At 37.0% G+C, this 7,045-nt stretch overlaps 1 protein-coding gene across 1 annotated transcript in view; it reads left to right on the top strand.

The window, feature by feature from the left end:
• Positions 1-7,045, top strand: part of LOC107839157 ((+)-neomenthol dehydrogenase-like) — a 14,193-nt gene that overhangs the window by 5,205 nt on the left and 1,943 nt on the right. The window lies entirely within an intron of this gene.

The following is a 7,045-nucleotide window of genomic DNA, read 5'->3' as shown; positions in this document are numbered from 1 at the left end:
AATGATGATGGGGAAAACAGTCAAGCACGATTACAAGAATGCTAAGACATGGAAAGAATAAAGCAAGGATTGTACCTTCTATGTCATCATTCACTGAATCAAAAAGGTGAGGGTACCTAGCTCTCATGTTATCTTCTGATTCCCAAGTGGCCTCTTTAACTTTTTAATTCCTCCACAATACTTTAATTGAGGCTATCTCTTTGCTTCTCAGCTTTCGAACCTGACGATTTAAGATTGCAATATTTTCCTCCTCATATGATAAGGAGTCTGTCACTTTGATCTCTTCTACTGGCAACACTAAAGAATGGACTCCAATGCACTTCTTCAACATGGATATATGAAATACCGAATGGACAGAACCCAAACTTGTAGGCAACTTTAGACCGTACGTAACACCACTTATCCATCTCAAAATCTAATACGGCCCTATATAGCGTGGGCTTAGCTTACCCTTCTTCCCGAAGCGCATGACTCCCTTCATAGGGGAGACCTTAAGAAAAACCCAATCACCAATCTCGAATCAGTGTAGGATTTCTGATGACTCTGAGATGTCTGAAGTCTTTCTCTGATGATTTTCACATCCTCCATTGCCTGATGAACAATATCAGGCCCAAACAACTACGTCTCACCAACTTTATACCACCCTATCGGAGACCTACATCTTCTCCCATACAATGCCTCAAACGATGCCATCTTAATACTGTCATGGTAGCTATTATTGTAAGCGAACTCAATCAACGGTAAATGATCTATCCAACTACCTTTGAAATCTATTACACAAGCCCTCAACATATCCTCAAGGGTCTAAATGGTGCGTTCAGCTTGTCCATCAGTCTGAGGGTGAAATGCAGTGCTTAGATTCACTTGGGTACCTAAACCCTTCTGAAAAGACTTCTAAAACTATGAAGAAAACTGCGTACTTTGGTCAGATATGACAAAGAAAGGTGCTCCATGAAGATGGACTATTTCCTCAATATACAGCTTAGCATAATCATCTCCCGAATAGTTAGTCCTCATAGGCAAAAAGTGGGCTGACTTAGTCAACTGACCCACAATTACCCAAATGGAGTAATACTGGTTTCGGGAGTTTAGAAGTCCCATAATGAAGTCTATATTTATCATATCCCACTTCCATAATGGCAGAGCTATCTCTTGCGAATTACCTCCTGGCCTCAAATGTTCTACTTTCACTTGCTGACAGTTCAAACACTTGGAAACAAAATCATCTACATTACGTTTCATGTTATTCCACCAATACACAAATTTTAGATCATGGTACATCTTAGTAGAGCCTGGGTGAATGACATACCTCGAAGTGTGAGCTTCATTAAGGATTCTTTCCCGTAAACCATCTACATTCAGAACATATAATCTACCTTGATATCTTAGAATACCATCACCACCAATTTCAAATGACATTACCTTCTGTTGACCCATATCTTTCTTGATTTAAATCAAGATGAGACCCTCAACCTGCTTCTCCTTAACCTCTACACAAAGGGATCACTTAGCTATCTCATAGACCATCCCCCCTATCTTCAGAATCCAAGAGTCACACTCCTAAGTTTGCAATTCGGTGAATATCCTTTATCATCTCCCTCTTTTCTTTCTCAACATGAGAAAGACTGCCCATAGATAACCTACTAAGGACGTCAGCTATAACATTTGTCTTGATCGGATGGTAGTGTAGGCTCATATCATAATCTTTCAGAAGATCCAACCAATGTCTCTGCCTGAGGTTAAACTCTTTCTGCGAGAAAACACACTGCAGACTCCTGTGATCAGTAAAGATATCAACATGAACACCGTACAAATAGTGCCACCAGATCTTAAGTGCAAATACCACAACCGCTAACTCCAAGTCATGAGTGGGGTAGTTCCGCTTATGCACCTTCAGTTGCCTAGATGCATAAGCTACCACCTTACCATGGTGCATCAGCACAAAACCCAGTCCCACACGAGATGCATCATAATACACCACAAAGCCCTCTACACCCTCGGGAAGGGTCAAAATAGGTGCAGTAGTCAACTTTTCTCTCAACTTCTCAAAGCTATTTTCACAAGAATCAGACCAAGCAAACTTCATCTTTTTTTAGTCAATCTAGTAAGTGGAGCAGCTATGAAGGAAAAACTCTCCACAAATCTTCTGTAATATCCTGCCAAACCCAAGAAGCTTTAAATATCGGTTGAAGTCATGGGTCTGGGCCATTTTCTCACTGCCTCAACCTTTTGGGGATCCATTCTAATCCCGTCACTAGAAACGATGTGTAAAGCCCCATAAAAGTTGTGCATGGATTAGTCTTTAATAGTGTGCTCTTAGACTTAAAACTTGAAAAAAAAATTCTAAGTGTAATGAGGACTTAGAGTCATTTTAGCTGGCAATCTTCGGGATACTACTTTTCAACCTTCCCAACATCCATTTTTGGATTTTCTTATTGTATTGCGATGGGGAAAGGTTGTAGTATGTCTCGGAAGAGTTTTGGAATTTTAGATGAGCTTAAGGACAAGTTTGGATTTCCAATCCAGTGGCAGTGCATGTGTAACGCCCCGATTTTCTGAACCAAAATCCTACATGGTGCTCATAACCCCGAAGGACCACAAACTAATCCATGACTGATATCTATACCTGTAAACTGCATAATATCTCATAAAATATGTGAAACATGAACTGTAAGACCATAAGATTCAATATTGATACATATATGAAAAACATGGTATAACAATACCAAAAAGAAACATAAATACTAAAGTCTGAACATCTAATTTGACATCTAGTCCGAAAGTCTCTAACTAAACTGAATAAGGAGTTAAAGGAACATGTCTCCAACTAAATCCATGAAATGAAAAACTAATCTAAAATACTGTAATGAAATAATAATAATATTGTCCTCGAATGAAGAGGAGCACTAACTGTTAAAATCTACAATGCTACTGTGCTTTGAAACCCGTGCCTTTGTACTTATGGCGCCAAATAAAACACCATAGCGCGAATGCGTTAGTATGACTAAATGTACTTAGTATACGAGTGAGGTAGGCTAAATGCAAAGGGTTTTATATGCATGAACAACGCTGACTGATATAAACGTGAGAATAGATACATACATAAGTAACTGTAACTAAACTTGGTGATACTAACTACTGAGTCTGAATACTGACAACATGAGTTTACTGATGCTGAGATACTGAATAACTGAGTTTACTAATATTGAGACACTGAATGACTGAGTTTACTAAAATTGATATGTAATTCACTAATAAGTGAGGAACTGATACTGTATTACTGAATACTGGGAGACTGATACTATATTACTGATAAAGGAATGATTGTTTTGGATAGTTCTAATTATGAAGAACTGATTTGATTGACCGTATATAACAGTCCTGAAACTGAGCTCGCGATAACATGACTACTGAGTATGAATACTGATGACATATATTTACTGATAACATATCATGAATGATAACTAAATTCTGATAACCGATATATCTGATAACATAAGTTCTGATAACTGATAGCATGAATGACTATATCTGACAGTCCTAAATCTGATGGAACTAGCTGAGTTCCGTACTATATCTGAGTTGACTGTATCTGACAGTCCTGATATCCTGAAGAACTATCTGAGTTCTTTTAATGAGACTGATACTAAAACTATGGGAAGTAGTTATCTAACCGACATGCCCCAAATATGCTATAATAGCTAAGCTGGAGTCCAATCTCTGCCCTAATTAAAAGGATGTCAATACCATGCCACTGGTAAGGACAAGTTGTGAGTGACGCTCATCTGGCAGGTACTCTAATGAGAATGGTGGGAACCCTCATCGGATAGGTTAAGCCACCTCATCTACCCTCAACTAACAGGTATTGATGCCTCAACCTATGCTGGATACATAGTTATGGAATGCAAGGACTGCTTCTAAGAATCACACCCTCTACTGGCAGGTGAGTTCCCATCCCTGGTTTGCTCGGTGCTAAATCCTACTCCCAACTAAATGACACTGAGCTGATTATACTGAACCAATTTCCTAGTTCATACTAGAATTAACTGAACTGTTACTGATTATTCTGTTTAACTGAACTGAACATGAACTGAGTTTATTGAGTTCCGATGGATAGCGGAACACTATTGAATTCTATTAACTGACTAATGCTACTGAGTTCTGTTAGCTGACTGAGTTTACTGATGTCTGAATTGAATAATGAACTAAATTGTACTGATACTGAGATTTACTAAATTTCATAGACTGATAGAATATTACTGAGATTACGTAGATCACTGAGTACTGAGTAAAACTGAACTGATACTGCCTTTACATGAGTTTTCCTGAGTTATGAGACTGACTGAAGTCTACTGAACATGGCTTGACTGAGAGTATCTTGAAAACATGACATGGATCTAGGCACATAGCTATATTTTTTTGGTACAAGTACCCCCAGGACTCGATAGAAGGAAACTGACACTTCTTGATATTCTTAAATACATGATCAATATCAACCATTCATAATAAAATAAGTTGGGGATTTCATGAAGTACATGGTTAACGTAATCTTGTTCATAGTAGGAATGTATATAATCAAGATCATAATTTCATACTCTAATATCATGACATTCCAAAAATATATTCATTGTACAACAATAACATGTAAGCCATTCAAGCATGAGGTCAATGGCATGAATTCACCTTTTAGGCCATATTAATCCATACTACATGTTTTTTGTTTCTCTTAAACATTTAATCAAACACCTTTCATGCACAACTTAGGTATAGGTGAAATCATAAAATTTTCACAAAGTATAAATCACCAAATTCATGGACTTCAACTTATATTTCAACATAGTTTCATGATTTCACATAAAGATCCCAACTTGGAAATCATTCAACACCAACAACATGATCATCAATGTCCAACTTGCAATTTCAAGAACTTAACATAAAGTTCATATGAGTAATATTACAAAATAAATTAGTTTTCATGATTCTTGAGATAACTCATGGAATTAAAAACACAATTTAACATCATCAACATGAACATAAGCATCCCACCACAAAATATACATGATACATAACTTAAAACTTGATTCTTGAGCTACATGGATGAAAGGAATCCATGGATGAACACTATGCATACCTTAGTTCTTCATTTTATGAAGATCGACGGAGAGAATTTCTTGAAATTAAATCCCCAATTGCAAACCCTCTTCTTGTTCTTGATGAATTTTGAGAGAAATCAAGCATATGTTGCTAAATTATGCTGAATCTCATGTTTTTCTATATATATATAGAGGTGGGAAAGACTAAAATACCCCTGGAGAAAGAAAGAAAGACGCAGCTTTCCTCTATTGTTTTCAGGCTGATAGGATGAAGTAAATTGATCATAACTTTTTACTCTAATGTTCAAATTAGATGAAACTAATTGCATTGGAAATAAGACTCAAAGATATTTATATTGATATATAGCATCTCTCACAGTTTATTTAGAAAGTTATGGGAGTTTGAAGTTGTCTGAAATTTTTGACCTGAAATGCGCCCGGAATATGGAAGCATTTCAAACCAGTGAGTTAGCCACTGAAATGCACCCAAAATGCACCCGGAATGTGTCCAATACGTACTAGGGACTTTCCCCATCATAAAGCAACTTGAAAATCTAAAAATGAAGGTCGGGAAGGTCATCAAATAAATCCCTAAAGTTAGGAGGTCTAAAATAAGAGTAAGTGTTGAACTTGAAAACTTAGCAAAAAAAATTTCTAAGTGTTGGAATCTCTCATGGAGTTTTACGAGCTGAATTTGACATGCAATTTTTACCGGGTCATGCAGCGCGATAGGCCCGTGCCGTATGCTGGATCGCGTGCACTAGACCTTAGCCCGCGATTGAGCGGGCGACGCCTGCTTAATCGTAGTGCACTAAGGGTCGCGTCTCCTGCTATATCATGCCAGGCTTATTTTCAGCCTCCTTCGGGAAATTAATGGCAATTTGGTAATTTACCATTCCCCTATCAACTTAAACACGGAATTTAATCCCTAAAGAGCCAAATTACGTTCATATTCACCAAAATTGCTCAAGAACTCTCTCAAGGGTTTCAAAATAAAAATCCAAACAACTCAAAATTCAACTATGGGTTTTTGAAACTAATTGTATATTTGGAATCCCCAGAACGTAGGCTTCAAGAAGCACCTATTATCTTCACATATAGAGGTACGTGGGGTTATCTCAAAAATCTCTTGGGCTTATAAATTCATGTTTTAAAAATGGGGATTTTGAAATTATGAATATAATCATGTTTTAAGCATCTCTATGATATTGATTTGGTCTTTAGGCCAATTTTCGAAGTGATTTGATATATTATATATGTATATGCTTGTGATTCAAAAAGATGTTAACTTGAGAGCATGAATTATATGAAATCCCTCTCTTGATATGAAATTGTTTTGAATTTTCATATGATGTGAATTGTTTGAAATCATCTTGACAAGCATAACATAAAATGTTTTGAAGATTGTTATGTTTAGATACAATTGTTGACTTGCAATGATAGGGTTGTTTATGTTGAAACATGTTGAATATAATGGTTGCATGAGAAGAATGATGTGATATGATGACTTGCAAGTCGAGTATGATGATACCCTACAGAATATGACATGTGATTGAATTAAATAAAGTTGAATACATTGATTTTTCATGAGATAGGTGGATGCCCGAAGAAGGCATTTGAGTGTAAAGGCTCATCGCTGAAAATCGTGTTTGCCGAAAGGGGAAATTGGTACCATGCTTTGTAATCTTGTGTACCTGATATATATATTATCCCACTTTGGGACTATGATTAGGAGCCCTGCTTTATGATCTTGTGCACTACCATACTTCATTGGGTCGAGACACCCTGCTGTGTGATCTTGTGTGTTTTTTCCTCACTTATACTCTAATCTCGGCGGCAACCAAAGATTGATAGTTGGTGTAAATGTGATGATGTAGGGTATTCCACCTAGCTCAGCTGCATTGCATTGTTGTTGGAAAAAAACTATTGCATTATGCCCATGTGTTTTCAAA

The sequence above is a fragment of the Capsicum annuum genome, chromosome 8 (assembly GCF_002878395.1).
Source record: "Capsicum annuum cultivar UCD-10X-F1 chromosome 8, UCD10Xv1.1, whole genome shotgun sequence".
NCBI lineage: Eukaryota > Viridiplantae > Streptophyta > Magnoliopsida > Solanales > Solanaceae > Capsicum > Capsicum annuum.
This window is presented reverse-complemented; position numbering and strand designations above follow the sequence as displayed.